General features: G+C 37.2%; 1 protein-coding gene across 3 annotated transcripts in view; it reads left to right on the top strand.

The window, feature by feature from the left end:
* The window catches only part of ROCK2 (Rho associated coiled-coil containing protein kinase 2), a 172190-nt gene that overhangs the window by 95211 nt on the left and 59230 nt on the right, over positions 1-17749 (top strand). The gene's annotated exons all lie outside the window — the stretch shown is intronic.

Genomic DNA, 17749 nt, shown 5'->3' with positions numbered 1-17749 from the left:
GACTGTCCTCCATGCTTGGACTTTTTCCCCTCCTTGTCGCCGTCTCATGGCTTCAAGTTCCACTTAAAATCCTACTTTCTACAACAAATCTTTCCAGCTCTTCCTTAGTAATATTGCCTTACCTCTTTTGACTATCTCCAATTTATCCTGTATGTGTCTTGTTTCAACATAGTTGTTTTCCTGTTGTCTCCCCTATTAGACTGTGTGAACATTTTCAGAGCAGGGACTGTCTTTGGCCTTTTTTTGTATCCCTAGTACTTAGTATAGTGCCTGGCATATAATAGGTATTTAATAAATATTTGTTGACAGACTGCCCTATCTTTATCCTAACATCCTTATGCCAGCCTTTTGGCCTATTGGCCTTTTTGAAAACTTGTATGTTGCTGCCCCAGTTTTGTGGGTTGTGGATTCAATTTTATGTCTGCTTATATGTTCAGTCTTTTAACGTCTGTGCCTGGGACATAGACCTCACAAAGAAGCTACTGTTCTTACTTTAATTCCTGCCAATGTGTCTTTGCTTGTGAGTTGTAGCTAGGTTGGACTTTTTCCATAGACCTATTTGATTGTCTTCAGTTTGCCTTGTGTATATCTTAGTTGCTCATGGTTGCATGTTGTTTCTACCTTTGGATTGTGAGCTCCTTGAGGGAAGAAACTGTTTTTGCCTTTTTTGCATCTGCTGTATTTGCACTGTACTTGGCACATAGCCAGTTCTTGATAGGAGCTTCTTGACTATGTCCCAGAAACTGTACTAAGTGGTTAAGATACAATCATCATCAGCAAAAACAGGATGACTGCTTGTCTTCTAGAGTAAAAGGAATATATGTTTCAAGGAATATGAATTTGGCTGGACCACCTTTGAAGGTCTCTTCAAACTTAGCGTTTCTAGGGATAAGAAATTATTATTGTTATAGCTCACATTTATTACTTGTTCACAGAATAATAATAATAATGGTAATAATGATATAGATAAGCTAAGTCTAAAAGTTGCTTTAATTTGGAACATAGTTTAGCAGTCCTTTGCCAAAGACAGATTTTTTTTCATTTTTCATTTTTAAAAATTTTTAAACAAATTTTTATTTTGGGGGGAGTGATTATTTTTAGTTTTCAGCATTCACTTCCACAAGATTTTGAGTTCCAAATTTTCTCCCCATTACTCCCATCCCCCCACCCACCCCATGAAGGTGTGCATTCTAATTACCCCTTCCCCCAATCTGCTTTCCTTTCTGTTACCCCCTCTACTCCTGCCTTATCTTATCCCCTTCCCCATCTATTTTTCTGTAGATAGATTTTCATTTAGGTAGATTTCTATACCCCATTGCCTGTGTACCTCAATTTCCCAGCTGCATGTAAAAACAATTTTTAACATTCATTTTTAAAACTTTGAGTTCCAGATTTTCTCCCTTCCTCCCTCCCCACCTACCCTCATTGAGAGGGCAAGCAGTTTGATATAGGTTATACATCTGTAGTCATGCAAAACACTTCTATAATAGTCATGTTGTGAAAGACTAACTATATTTCCCTCTGTCCTATCCTACCTGCCATTTATTCTATTCTCTCTTTTGATCCTGTATGTTCTCAAAAGTGTTTGCTTCCGATTACCTCCTCCCCCAAATCTACCCCCCATTCCCCCTACTTTCCTGTAGGGTAAGATAGATTTCCGTACCCAATTAAGTGTGTATGTTATTCCCTTCTTAAGTCAAATCTGATGAGAGTAAGGTTCACTCATTTCCTCTCACCTCCCCTTTTCCCCTCCACTGTAAAAGCTTTTTCTTGCCTATTTTATGTAAGGTAATTTATGCCATTCTGCCTCTCCCTTTCTCCTTCTCTCAGTACATTTCCTCTCTCACCCCTTAATTTTCTTTTTTAGATATCATCCCGTCATATTCAGCTCACCCTATGTGTGCGTGCGTGTGTGTGTGTGTGTGTGTGTGTGGTGTGTGTGTGTGTGTATATGTATGTGTATTCCCTCTAACTACCCTAATACCGTGAGAAAGATCTCATGAGTTACAAATATCATCTTTCCATGTAGGAATGTAAACAGTTCAACTTTAATAAGTCCCTTGTGATTTGTCTTTAGTCTTGTATTTGAAAATCGGATTTTTTTATTCAGCTCTGGTCTTTTCATCAGAAATGTTTGAAAATCCTCTATTTCATTGACTATCCATTTTTTCCCCTGAAAGATTATACTCAGTTTTACTGGGTAGGTGATTCTTGGTTCATCCTAGCTCCTTTGACCTTTGGAATATCATATTCCAGACCTTCCTATTCCTTATTGTAGGAGCTGCTAAATATTGTGTTATCCTGATTGTGTTTCCACTATACTTGAATTGTTTCTTTCTGGCTGCTTGCAGTATTTTCTCCTTAATCTGGGAACTCTGGAATTTGGCTATAATATTCCTAGGAGTTTTCCTTTTGGGATCTCTTTCAGGAGGTGTGATCACTGGATTGTTCCAATTTCTTTTTTACCTTCTGGTTCTAGAATATCAGTACAGTTTTCCTTGATAATTTCTTGAAAGGTGATGTCTAGGCCCTTTTTTTGATCATGGCTTTCAGGTAGTTAAGTAATTTTAAAATTATCTCACCTGGATCTATTTTCCAGGTCAGTTGTTTTTCCAATGAGATATTTCACATTGCCTTCCATTTTTTCATTCTTTTGGTTTTGTTCTATAATATCTTGATTTCTCATAGAACCATTAGCTTCCATTTGCTCTATTCTAATTTTTGAGGAATTATTTTCCTCAGTGAGCTTTTGGGCTTTCTATTCCATTTGGCCAATTCTGCTTTTTAAGGCCTTCTCCTCATTGGCTTTTTGGACCTCTTTTGCCATTTGGTCTAGTTTATTTTTTCAGGTGTTATTTTCTTCAGTATTTTTTTGGGTCTCCTTTAGCAAGCTGTTGACTTGTTTTTCATGATTTTCTTGCATCACTCTCATTTCTCTTCCCAATTTTTCCTCTGCTTCTCTTACTTGCTTCTCAAAATCCTTTTTGAGCTCTTTCATGGCCTGACACCAATTCTTATTTTTCTTGGAGGCTTTGGATGTAGGAGCTTTGACTTTGTTGTTTTCTTCTGATTGTATGTTTTGATCTTCCTTGTCACTAAAGTAAGATTCTATAGTCTGAAGGGTTTTTTTCCCCATCATTTGCTTATTTTCCCAGCCAATTATTTGAGTTTTAAACTCTTTGTTAAGGTAGGGGTCTGCTTCCAGTGTGGAGGGTGTACTATCCCAAGCTTCAGGGGTTTTGTGTAGCTGTTCTCCGAGATACTTCTGGGGACCAGTAAGTTTTCAGTCTTCCAAGGTGGTATGATCTATGGAGGGATATTTACTCCTTACTTGGTCTGTGCTCTGGTCTGTGAGTGACCACAAGCACTCTTTTCTGTCCTGGAACTGTGAGGAGGGTTCTCTCTGCACTACTGCCATAATCTCTGCTATGCCAGTGCTCCTCCTCACCCTAGAATCCTGCTGCAGTGCCAGCAAAGAGATCCCTATAATCTCCTTCTTATCAGTTGTTTGATACCCTTACCATCTGTGGGCTGAGAGCTCCAGAAGCAGCAGCTTTTGCCGCCACTGCTGCTGCCGCCACCACCTCTGCTGCTGCTGCAGCTGCCCTGTGGCTGTGCTGTAGCTGGGATTAGATCAGGCTCTTCTCTCACTCAGATCCAACAGATCTTTCCCACTGACTTTCTAAGTTGTCTTTGGTGTTTGTGGGTTGAGAAGTCTGGAAACCACCACAGCTGCCTGCAATTCAGCCCTCTGAGGCCTGCTCTTGGTTTGCTGAGGCCTGGTCTGTTCTGGCAAGGACTGTACTCCTCTTCCAGCCTGGTGCAATAGACCTTTCCTGTCTAACTTCCTGGTTGTCTTGGGCTGGAAATTTGTTTCACTCTGTCTTTTTGTGGGTTCTGCTGCTCTAGAATTTGTCTGGAGTCATTTTTTGCAGGTGTTTGGAGGGGGTTGGGGGAGAGCTAAAGCAAGTTCCTGCTCTGACTCTGCCATCTTGGCTCCGCCCACTAGTCTCCAATCTTATGGCATTTCTCCCATTCTCCATGGTTTTTCAAGGTTCATATATGAAAATCTATCAATATTGGGAATATAATTCGTCCAGGCTGGATAGTTGAAGTAGTTTAAAGCAGACATAGATCCTATTAGTATTTCCTTACCTACTCTGGTCTTCAATTCTGACTCAACCATATTTGTTCTTCCTTTTCAATTGAAAGTCCATTCTGTTTGATAGACGGTAGACAGAATCAAAAAAGGAATTGAATAATGGCAGATAAAACTTTCATTCATCTTTCCTTGAAGTATGCATATATCCTAAAAGGCATAAAATCACTCAGTCCATGATTTCCAAGAATAGCCAAGAGTTTCTTTGGCATAGATTCCTAGACAATGTGTTCCCGTTGCTGCTCTTGACAGATGGTTGTCAGAGTTTCCAACTTGGTCAGGGTGTTCATAAAATTCTTTGGACCCAGGAGTGCTTAGAGAAATAGTCCTTGAGAATCTCCAAGTATGAACTCAAGTTCAACATATCTTTAACAATATTTTGACAACTGTAGATGTTCTGAATGAAGTATGCAAGGATTACTTGGAGGGATAGTCTTTCATTGGAGTCTCTAAACTAGGAGAACAGTGAAAACATCTGCAAGGATGCTTTAATAACCATGGGTATTCTGAATGTAAAAGTCAAAACATGTATTGAATGATCCCCATTGGACCTTGCTGATTCTATATCCACACATATTAAAAAGCACTAAAAGTTCTAGTAGTCAGCTACATAAAATGACATGGAATTCCTTCCAGATGATAAGGCTGTTTCACTTGCCTCTATTATTAATAATTTACTGTAACCATTTATTCATATTAGTAATAGTTGTCTACTACTTCTAAGAGTTTATGAGAAAAAAAGGCATAAGGGTAAAGCACTTCATCAGATCCTCAGAGTTCATCTATCCTCTCTTAAATAGGCAATATTAGGCAGTCAGTATGCCTGTGGTGCACCAGGAACTATATTCTATGACTATGTAAAACATAACAAAACAATCTGTGTTTCCAATTTACTGTTTGTCAGGAGAAAGTATGTATACACACACATATGTAATAACTAAGTATAACTAATGTAAATATAGAGTAATTTTGAGAGGCCACCAGTGGTAGGGAGGATTAGAAAAAAATCTCCTATATGAAGTGGCACTTGAACTGGGTTTTGAAAGCAGCTAGTTCTTCTAAAAGGAAAAGGTGAAGTGAGACCTCTCTAGTCAGATTGGCTCCCAAATCTGTATTTCTAGCCTTCATCTTTAACCTGAAGCTCAGTACCATTTCTTCAACTATCTGCTTAACATTTCCACGTGGATGTCCCATAATGATGTCTCAAATTCAATATGTACAAAATAGAACTTTCTTTCACCCTAAATCCATCCTACTTCATAACTTCAGATTAGCACCTTAGAAATTATGCTCTGTTCTTCGTATTTCCTTCACTATCCATATCCAAGTAGTTATCAGTTCTTGTTCTTTCTGACTCCACAACATTTCTTAAAAATCATTCTCTTCTCTCTACTCATTTCATAATCAATCTAAATCAGTCTCTCATAACTGGTTACCTGGATGATTACAACAGCCTCCTAATTGATTTCCCTGCTTCCTGCAGCCTAATCCATTCTTTATACTTACCAAATTGATATTACTAAGCCATGTCTCAAGCCTAATCATGTCATTTACTTGATCAAGAAGCTTCGATGGCTTCCCATTGCCTCAAGGATAAAATATAAACTCTCCAGGCATTTGAACCCTTTTATGAACTGACTTCAATCTGTCTTTGTAGTCAGAGAATACCTTACTCTCCTCACATAGGCTTTATTTTAGGCAGATTGGCCTATTTGCTGTTCTCTACTTATCATATTCAACCCCCCAACCCCTTTCCAAACCTTTGCAAAGGTTGTTCCTCATGCCTGGAATGCTTTCCCTCCTCAATTCTTTCTCTTGGAACCATAAGCTACTCACAAGGTGCAGTTCAAATGCCACCTTCTAGAAGAATCCTATCCTTATTCTCCTATTTAGCTGTCTATGTACATTGTTTTATTGCATTATTAATGTAATCTCTTTGATGGTAGCAGGGACTGTCTTTTGTATTTGTATCCCTCACATCTAGTACATAAGTCATATTTTTTTAAAAATTTACTTAAGTGATCCTTTTATGAATAAAACAACAACTAAGTAAATAGAAAGTCACTTAAAAACTTAAAAAAAAATCTGATTCAGCTTCCCCATATTTAATCTTTTTTTTTGTATGTTGTGGAAAAACTAAGTATATTTCCCTTCATCTTATACCACCCCCGATTTATTCTTTTCTCTCTTTTGACCCTGTCCTTCCTCAGAAGTGTTTGCTTCTGATTACCCCCTTCCCCAATCTGCCCTCCCCTCTATCACCCTCGTATTCTCTTGTCCCCTTTCCCCCCCATTTTCCTGTAGGGTAAGATAGATTTCCATACTCGATTGCATAATTCATACTTTTGAAAAATGTTTGTTTAATTGAACTGAATTAAATCATTCTCAGGATCAGTTTGGGAAAAGATAGTTACAGTGCCTATGGTGAAAATACTGCAGATAGGTTAAACAGGTCTCAGCTGGACAGTAGGGATGGTAAGAACCAGAAGTTCTTATGGGTCTTCTTAGAGATACATGAGATCTGAGACCACCTATAAACTTGTGGTATTACTTTAACAAACACAAGTAATCCCTGGAGATCTTATACTTTAGTCAGTGCCTTTCATGTTTTTGTTTTTGTTTTGTTTTTTTAAGCAGTTGGGGTTAAGTGACTTGCCCAGAGTCACACAGCTAGTAAGTGTCAAGTTTGGTCTGAGTCTGGATTTGAACTCAGGTCCTCCTGACTTTAGGGCTGAATGCCTTTCATGTTAAGGCCATGTCTGCCTGTTGGTATTACATCCTACCCTCACCCATATCCTCACTACATGCCCTCGAAACTCTAGTTTGCCTTAGACGAGTCATTACTTTTACAGTTTGGCATATAAATCTTAGTATTCAAGATTGACTGAGACTGCTCTAACCAGTGGTATATATTCACCAAGACTGATAAAATAATCAATGTTTTATAGAATGAAAACAAGGCTTCATGGTTGAGCAAATCATGTCAAAAATTCTTTTCATAAACAACTAGAAGATGATGGCTATAATATAATCTGACAGAAATATTGAAACTGTTTATACTAGATCTAAAATTCTGTTGTTTGTTCCCATACAAACGTGAAATGCACCCCAGCATTATACAATCCTCCTTCATATCCATCGTGGTCAGTACAACAGGCCTCTAATTGTATCAACAAATTGTGCTATATATTGCTATTTATTGGCTATGGCAGTGTCCAGCTGTCACCTAAGTCTGAAACAGTGGGTGAAAGAACCAATGGAAGAAAATATTGTTTCCAAAAAAGGGCATGTTTTGGTAGTTATGATACCGGCTCAGCTAATTTACAAATGAATTGAATTATTATGTCGTTCTTCTGGAAGCAGCAGGGTGCACTAGTCATCTTGTCGATGCAAATTTGAGGTACTGTATTGAAAGTATATTTAGAGTATTTTGTCTATCAATCAGATGGGAGAAAATTGCCACTGAGAGATAAATTCCTGCCTGTAGGGTGGGGAGCCATATACTCCAAAAAATGAAAGCTATAACTGGGGATATTGATCAAAAAGGAATTCTCAGAGGTAACTATGTAGCTTGAAAATTTGAGAAACAGGTGAACAGAAATGGTGGCAGTGGAAGGATTTTGAGGGAAAAATGGCTCCTTGAACAGAGACAGGCTACCCAATTCCCCCATACCTAAGCCAGCAAAAATCTTAGTTTGGTGCCAAATTGAATGATGATCAAGGAAATCCAATGAGAAACTACAGTAAGTGATTTCTTCTGCCTCAGAGTTGGACAAAATGCGATCATAAATTGTCATCACAAGGGCAATAAGAAAGGAGGATACCAACAAAGCCAGTGACTGCATAGGCAAATGCAGGATCTCAGCACTACCACAGAAGAATCAGGTTCATAAGTAGCCTGCAGAACTCTATAGCCTGAGGCAGGAAGAGTAAATTCATCTTCTTCCCCCTCCCCTCTCAGGAAAGCCCAGGATAGTTGTAAACTTACATCAGGGGAGCCCTTGGAAAGCCCAAGAAACCACAGCAGTCATTGCAGGTATAGATCAGACAAGGATACCCTGTGATGTCCTGTTAAGGCTAACCTCAGAAGAAGAGGTCAATAAAGGACCTGCAGAGATCAATCAGGGTTGACCAGTTTACTAGAAAACTCCTGGGTTAGTGTCTTGCCTTGGCACAAAGCCCCAGTGGCACAAAGTAAAGCTAGACAAACAAATAGATCAGACCTAAATTAGTGTCAAAAGTATAGCAAGGGCATATGCAGGTAGCAATGTGTTTGGTGACTCTTTGCCCTTTTACACTGGCTTTCTGCCTCCAGTTTCCACCTGCCCACACTATAACTGAACAGGCCATCTCCTTTCCGAAAAGGAATTCATTACCATCTCTAAGACCTCGGTGACTCCCAAAGAGTAAGTTTGACTATTACAGCAGGTGCAGCGTGCAAGTAAACAAATTGGAAAGTACAAAGTAATAATGGATTGTATAGTCTGAATTCCAAAGGAACGAGTGGGTATTTTCTTTCTGGAAGGATAACTTAGCAATTATCCTCACATCTTTCCACATCCAGGCCCTTAACTTTGCCTTTAAAGTTAAATATAAGCAGCTGTTTTAAGATGGAGTAGACAGGCACACAGAGTTTTGGAGATATTTTGCTATCTTGCCTTTTGTGATATAACTAGAGCCACCTCTCTCCAAAGCTCATCATTGGGAAAACCCACATCCTACAAAGTTCCAATTAGCCTTGGGACTCACACCTCATTACTACCCTCTACCTTCTGATTGCAGGGTGGAGCCATGAACTCTGAAACCTCCATTTAAGGAAGGGACTCGGCACAGACATCTCAGTTCCCATCTACCTACATTACTTTGTGACTTACCTGACTTCTCTACTATGCTGCTGCCCCCTTACCTTCTCTCTTCCTCCCTCCACCCCCTTGGGCTTTTTTCAGTTTCTTTTTTCATATTATCTTTTCCCATGAGATTATAAGCTCCTTAAGTGCAGGAATTATCTCTTTTCCCCTCTTCCCCATATTTGTGGCTCTAGCACTTAGCACAATATCTGGCAAGTAGTAGGTACTTAATAAATGTTTATTGATTGCCATTGATTGTCTGGAGTGGCTAGGTGGCACATGGATAGAATGCCAGGCCTGGAGTCAGGAAGACTCAGCTTCCTGAGTTCAAATCTGGCTTCAAACACTTACAAGCTGTGTGACCCTAGGCAAGTCATTTAACCCTATTGGCCTCAGTTCTCTCATCTATAAAATGAACTGGGGAAGGAAATGGCAAACCACTCTAGTAACTTTGTCAAGAAAACCCCAAATGAGGTCACAGAGTCAGACACTACTGAAAAATGACTGAACAAAAAATTGATTGTCTACTTCTTGGATTTTGTGAGAACCTGCTTGGTAGCTGATACTGGGAAGTCTGGAACTGAGTAAATTTAAAGGTCTAGAAAACTGCTTTGTAAAAATCACCACATCTCATGGAATTCACAGCTTATATCAAATTTTCAGTGTGTCAGTGAAGAGTATTATTATCTACCGATTGACCCATTCTGAGATCTGTGATTCAGCAAAATGTATGGTCCCAGATCCTAAGAACATTCATATTGTGATAAGTGGGATGACTTGACATTCTAGTGATTGATGTAGCATATCTGTTTTCCTGTCCCTTTGATACCTTGAGGCTATGAATGATGATATACTGTAGGTATAAAGGAGCTAATAAAGTATACACTGGAACAAATGACTGTTGAAGAAAGAGGCACAAGTGGACCTTCTGTGCTTGTCTTGTATGAAGAATTAAAGAAAATAATCTAATTACACCCTAACTAAAAATGGAAACAGTGACCACAGATAATGTAGAATATTTAGCTATGCTTAGCATTTTAGACAATTGGCCATCAAGAAATTCCTAAAGCAGTGGATACAGCACTGGCCCTGAAGTCAGGAGGACCTGAGTTCAAATCCGGCCTCAGACACATAACACTTACTAGCTGTGTGGTCCTGGGCAAGTCACTTAACCCCATTGCCTAACTTAAAAAAAAAACTCGTAAAGGTCTTTTAATCCACGACAGAATATGTTTATAGATTAGCCAGGAAAAGCAGTTAGAAAAAAAAAGATTTATTGTATCCCAGTATTTACACAATGGTATTGATTCAGTGTATTGACTGTTTGTTTTCGGAAAATAACAGTTACTTGTGGCATCAAGGAACATTAGTCCATCTAGTTTTAATGTTATTTTGTAGGACCATAAATTTGTGTTTAAGTATTTTTTTTTAAATCATGTCTCTCATTTGTACAATGACTAATAAAAAAAAAAGAAAACCCTGAACACTCTATAAAATCATAAATGAAAACTTCCCAGACATATTAGGAACAGAGGACAAAGTAAAGCTAGAAAGAATCAAACAATTACTTCCTAAGCCACTGAAGAGGAAATGTCCTAGGAATTCTATGTCATAGCCAAAATCTAGAGCTCACATATCAAAGAAAAACTAGTGTATGCATCCAGAAAAAATCAGTCTAAGTATCAAGGAATTAGTGTTGCACAGCTTTCGCTAATGAAATGAAAGGTCTGGGAGTATAGTAATCCAAAAGGCAAAAGAGATTGTCCTTATAACCAAAGAAAAACTTAACTGGCAAAGCTGAATATATAATTATACAGATGAAAAAGATAGATCTTTTGTGGAATAGGGGACTTTCATGTATTTTTTGTTGAAAGACCAGAGCTGTGTAGGAACTTTGAAATACAAACACAAGAATCACGAGAAATCTTAAAAAGTGAATTTATTTGAGTAATTGGAAGCAACTATAGTATGCTTATATTCTGATGGGAAGAAAAAACAAGTGTCCCATAATATCCTCAGATTGTTGAAAGAGTTAAATAAGAATAATAAAAGTCCATGGAGCGGACTGATTCTGTTCTGAAAATTTTAAGAGGAAGATGAAGGAAGCATAAAAGCGATCTTACTGTGGTAGAAAGGAGGAAGAAAAGAGTAGAACTTGCAATTTTTCAAATTGGAGTGTGTGAGAAGATTATATAAACATGGAGGAAATATAGGGGCAGTGGACATCAGATGAACCTCACTTTTACCTGAAATGGAAAAAGGAAAGTTGAGTACGCTCATGCAAACAGTTTGGTGTAGGATTGCATCATACTCAGTAGGGGAACAAGTAGGTGTTTGGTTAAGAGGGAAGATAATACCAAAGAGATCATACTTACAAGGAAAACAAAATCCTTGATCCTGAATGGGGTAGTAAAAAGAAAAAAAAAAGAACCAGATTTAAGGTGTTACCTATCAATTGAGGAATTGCTGAACAAATTGCAACATATGAATTAAATGATATATTATTCCACCATAAAAAGTAATGAAAGAGTATTTCAGAGAGCCCTAGGTATTATTGGCTGATGTAGAATGGAGTGAGAAAACCAGGAGGATACTGTACAAGGACAATGATATCTTTTTTTTTTAATTTTTAAAGTAATTTATTTTTAGTTTTCAACATTCATTTCATAAGATTTTGAGTTTTACATTTTCTCCACCTCCCTCTGCTCCCCAAGATGGTGTGCAATCTGATATAGGCTCTACATATACATTCTTATTAAACATATTTTCACATTAATCATGTTGTAAGGAAGAATTAGAATGAATGGGAGGAACCACGAGAAAGAAGAAACAGAACAACAACAAAGAGAGCAAATAGTTTGCTTTAATTTGCACTCAGACTCCATAGTTCCTTCTCTGGAGGTGGATAGCATTTTCCATCATGAGATGTCTTAGATCCTTGTATTGCTGAGGAAAGCTAAGTCTGTCCAAGTCGGTCATCACACAGTATGGCTGTTACTATATACAATGTTCTGGTTTTGCTTACTTCACTCATCATCAGTTCATATATAAGTCCTTCCAGGTTTTTCTGAAGTCTGCCTGCTTGTCATTTCTTATAGCACAATAGTATTCCGTTATATTCATAAACTACAACTTGTTCAGCCATTCCCCAATTGATAGACATGTCCTCAATTTCCAATTCTTGGCCACCACAAAAAGAGCTACTATAAATATTTTTGTACGTGTGGGCCTTTTGCACATTTTTATAGCACTTTGGGCATAATTCCAAATTGTTCTCCAGAATGTTTGGATCAGTTCACAACTTCACCAACAATACGTTAGCATTCCAATTTTCCCACATCATCTTCAGCTTTTAACATTTTCCCATTTTGTCATGCTAGCCAATCTGATAGGAGTGATGTGGTACCTAAGAGTTGTTTTGATTTGTATTTCTCCAATCAATAGTGGTTTAGAGCATTTTTATATGAATATAAATAGCTTTAATTTCTTTATCAGAAAACTGCCTATTCATGTCCTTTGGGGAATAACTTGTATTCTTACAAATTTGATTCAGTTCTCTATATATTTTTAGATATGAGGACTTTATCAGAGACACTTGTAAAAATTATTTCCCTATTTTCTGTTTCCCTCCTAATCTTTGTTGCATTGGCTTTGTTTGTGCAAAAACTTTTCAATTTAATGTAATCAAAATTATCCATTTTGCATTTCATAATGTTCTCTATCTCTTGTTGGGTCATAAATTCTTCAGTTCAAGGACAATGATATTTTAAAAGAAAGCAATTTTGGAAGACTAAAGAAATAGAATCAGTGCAATAATCAACCTTATATCTTTTTGTAATAACTAGCATTTATATAACATGTTAAAATTTGCAAAATATTTTGTTATCTCGTTTGATCCTCACAATAACTCTGATACATGCTATTATTTCCATTTTACAAATGAGGAAACTGAGGCTGAAAGTGGTTATTAAGTGACTTGCCCAATTTCACATGGCTAGCAAGCTTTTGAGGCAGGATATGAATTCAGATCTTCCTGACTCCCAAGTCTAGCTCTATATCCACTGCACCATGTAACTGCCTTTTATATACAATTATTTAAATATAGGTAGTCAGCAAGATTCTTTTTGGTGGGTGAAACCTATAATTTGAATATGGCCTTCAAAAGAGGAACAGAACAGGTAAAAAGAGACTAGGGTTTTGGGAGTGAGAAATGGGGTATCATTGCACGTGTAACCTCAATCCCATCCTGTCCAACAGATTGTCCCCACTATGAACTGCCTCCTCAAACATATTCAGTCTTTCCCTCCTGCCTAAAAACACACCTACATCTCTCTCATTCTTCAAAATCCTCCATTAGATCCTATCTTCCTTGCTAGTTTAGTTAGCCTAAATCTCTTCTTCCTTTCTCTGCCAAACTTGTAAAAAGCCAGATACTAGTTGTTTCTACTTCATTTCGTCTCATTTTCTTCTAAACCCCTTTATAAGCTGACTTCTACCTTAGTACAGGCCCTGACCACTTATTCCCTGAACCATTGCTATAGACTCTTAATTGGCTTCCCTAAGTCATCTTTTCTCACTCCAACTCATCATGCTGATGCAGCCAGCAAAATTATTTTCCTAACTGTAGACCTAACCATGTCACCTATCCCTTCCTCCCCACCCCTTTTCCTCAGTGAATTCCAGTGGCTTCTTATTGCTTCTGGAATCAATTATTAAGTCTTCACAATCTGACCCTAACCTTTCTTTTCACTCTCATTAGATTTTACTTCTGCTTCCATGAACTTTGTGATCCAGCTGCACTGGCCTTTTTGCCATTCTTGATGTCTGACATGCCATCTCTCCTCTCAGTGCCTTTGCACTCTGGCTATTTCTGTCTCTGGCATATAATCAGTTCTTACCTTTGCCTCTTGGAATCTTAGATTCACTTCATGACTCAATTCACATGCCAGCGTCTGCATTTAAGGCCTTTCCTCTTTCCCTTTGTTATTAATGACTTCCCCTTCCCACTAGGGTTGCCTGTGATCTGCTCTGTATGTGTTTTATATATACCTTTATATGCATATTTTCTCCCCGTTAGATTTTAAGGTCCTTGAAGGCAAGGAATATGACATTGTTGTTTTTATATCTAGTTCTTAGCATGTACCTGTCATGTAGTAGGCCTTTAGTAAATGCTTATTAATTGATTGAAATGCTCAAGTGGATCTGTGATGTTGTCAGTGTATTTTCTGCAGTAATGCATTTTGCTACTCACCTGTACCTATCTGTCCTGTAACTGTTGTTAGTATCTTTCCATGAACTTGATACAGAGAGATTTATGTAAAGTGGGGGGGACGTTGTAGGGATGTCTTCCTTCCTCATGATATCTCAGGACACCAGTAGAATATATGGGCTGTTCAGCAGTTCTTCCTTGCTCTTATCATGTGATCAGTGTATCTTTTTGACATTTCTTTAATGGTGTCTTTTACACTGACTCTACTTTGCAATTCTATATTTGTAATGTCTGCTTACATATAGTATGTACCTCTCAACTTCTTTGGGTTTTTATTTGTCAGTCAGCAAAAATCTGCCTTCTTTCTCTCTCACACAAACCCTATACACATTAAGAATAAGAGAAAAGCAAAAACACTGTTATAAACATGTATAGTCAAATACAGGATAGCTAAGTGGCTCAATGGACAGAATGCTGAGCCCAGAGGCAGGAAAACTCATCTCTGTGAAAGTCAGGAAAACTCATCTCTCCGAGTTCAAATGTGGCCTCAGACATTTACCAGCTGTGTGACCCTGGGCAAGTCATTTAACCCTGTTGGTTTTAGTTTCCTCATCTGTCAAATGAGCTGAAGAAGGAAATGACAAACCACTCCAGTGTCTTTGCCAAGAAAACCCCAAATAGGGTCATAGAGAGTCAAACACGACTGAAACAATTGAACAACAACAAATAGATGAAACAAATTTCTACTTAGCATATGCCTGAAAAAAATGTTTTATTTCACAGTATGAGTCCTTCACTTCTTTATCAAAAGGTGGATAGCAAGTTTCATCACTAGTCTTCTGGAACTGTGAATGGTCGTTATCCTCATAGGAATTCCTAATTCTTTCAAAGTTGTCATTGGAAAAATTGTTCTCCTGGTTCTCTTCACTTAACTCTTTATCAGTTCATGCAGTTCTTCCCAGGTTTTTCTGAAATCATCCTTTTCATCATTACTTACAACACATTATTCCATCACATTTATGTACCGTGCCTTGTTCAGCCATTCCCCAATTTATGGGCACTTCCTCAAATACTTATTCTTTGTCACCTCAGAAAGACCTATTCTTATTTTTGTACATCCACTTTGGAAATAATTTCACTTAATTTACCCTCCCTCAAATTTCCCCTTTTTCTCCTTTCCTTCAGTTTGCCTATTGAGTGAAATGCATTTCTATACCCAACTCTGTGTATGTGTGTGTTCTTCCTTCCTTTGACTCTTTCAGATGAGAGTGAGATTTAAGTGACAGCTGCTCCCTCCACTGAGAGTCAGTGTAAAACGGGGATGATAGTATCACCTACATCTCATTTTCATGAAGATAAAATAAGATAATATTTGTAGAACAATTTACAATCTTATGTACCACATACTAGCTTTTGTTGCCTTTGGATAGGCATAATAAAACAAACTCATCCAACTGTTTTATTTTTCCTTTCCATTGTGTCATACTTCCATCATCCTTTTGGTTAATTTACAATGAGAATATTAAGATTTATATAACTCAGTTTCTCCAGTAGTATTTCCACTAGTGGTCATTGGATAAGGAATTAATATTTAAAATATCCCCAGATAAATTAATGTTTATAGGTGGTATAAAAATTGTGTGATAGTGTTCTCAGCCCCCTTTTCTGCTATTCTGCTATTATATACCACGCATATAGATTTAAAGATGCTAGGGTCATCCTCCATCTCCAAAGATGAACATTTGGGATAGAACTTTTTATGTTAAGAAAAGATACTTATGAAGAAAATCCAGTAACGTGAGGGAGTACCAAAGTAAAGAGAATATGGGTGAAGATCAGTAGAGACAGAACTATAAGCAGTATGTTTTCATGAGAGTACTGTAGCACCTAGGCAGAAAGAGGCAGTAGATGCTTTCAAGAAACAGGTCATAAGCCTGTTACAGAGACATAAGGTATTAGTGTTGGAGAACTTTGGATATTTTTTGAAACTTACAATCAAAGCAGCTAATAATTTTTATTTTACCTTCAGCAAAACGTAAACTCCTTGATGGCAGAGACTGTCTTAGTTTTGTATTTCTATCTCTAGAATCTAACAGTGTCCCTGGCACATAATAGGCACTTAATAAATTCTTATTGATTGATTGATTGCCTTAAAGATTTTGTCTTTTAAAAAGAAGAGAAAGCAGTGAGGGGAACTTTTTTTTCCTGGGCTTGATTCTCAGCAACATTTATTAATATAATTACCAAGAATAAGGCTTCTTTCTCCAACTATTTATCTTCCTTATTTCTGTGTACACTGTTTTGTGGTTGTATTTAAGTAAGTCCTGAGTATGTTTTGCAAGGTTAATCCCAGATATTTTACTCATTTAATAGTTATTTTGAATGGATTTTTTTCTTTGTGTTGTTTCTTCCTTGCTTTTTATTAATACCATATAGAAATGTTTTGGGGTTTTTCGGATTTATTTTGTATCCTGTTAATTTATAAGAATATTATTAACTTAGATTTTTAAAAGACATGTACAGACTATGGAGGCAAGGGCAGATAATAGATTATGAATAGAAAAGTGTGGCGTAGTTTTGTAAGAATAATGATGTGCTATAATTATGATAATTATATAAATAATGAGTGCTATAATTCAGAATGATTTAGGTTGCCTCGCAATACAAAAGAAGAAAAAGGGCTTCATCTGCTATATTGATTTTTTAAAAAAGAGGATCAGATTAAGGGATTGGATTGCTGCTTTAGGTGAATGGGATCATGGAGTAGACAATAGAGAGATGGTATTCAACTTTTGATTTTGCTCTTTTTTCCTCTATGAAGGAAAATAATCTTTGGACTGGAATGACAGAACAATAGCTAAGAGGAAATTGAAATGCAAGATAAATGGAGAGACAATGAGAACCTGGCTACTCTTGATGAGTTAAGTTGCTCAGTCCAAACTTCATCCCAGATAATGAAAGAATTGGCAGATGAAATTGCTGAGTTGCTCTTAGTGAAGAGAACTGAGGATTGGAGAAGGGCAAATGTCCTGATTTTTCATAAAGGGAAGAAATCAAATTTGCAAGGTACAGACTAGTGGGCTTGCCTTTAATTCACAGCAAAATTGTTCAACATAGTTGAAGTTAGTGGATATCTAGAAAGGATATGGTGATTATAAGTAGTAATCATGTTTTCATAAAAAAACAGGGATGCCTCCCAATAAAACTGAATGGATCAATAGCTACAAAAGTATAAAATGCACAGATTAACATAAAAAGAAATAGAGAATTTAAATAACCGAATCTCAGAAAAGAAATTGAATAAGGAATAACAATGAATTCCCAAAAGAAAAAAAATCCAGGACTGAATGGATTTACAGGTGAAAGATTAAAAAAAAATTAACTTCAGTATTATATAAACTGTTCATACATATAGGAAAAGAAAGGATCCTGCCATATTGCTTCTAAGATGTGGTCTTCCTACCTAAACCAAGGAAAGGCAAATTATAAGAAGAGAATTATAGAATGATATCCCTACTGAATATTAAAATAAAT

The sequence above is a fragment of the Phascolarctos cinereus genome, unplaced genomic scaffold (assembly GCF_003287225.1).
Source record: "Phascolarctos cinereus isolate Bilbo 61053 unplaced genomic scaffold, phaCin_HiC Scaffold_2;HRSCAF=192, whole genome shotgun sequence".
NCBI lineage: Eukaryota > Metazoa > Chordata > Mammalia > Diprotodontia > Phascolarctidae > Phascolarctos > Phascolarctos cinereus.
The sequence above is the reverse complement of the archived record's forward strand: the minus strand, read 5'-3'. Positions and strand labels throughout refer to the sequence as shown.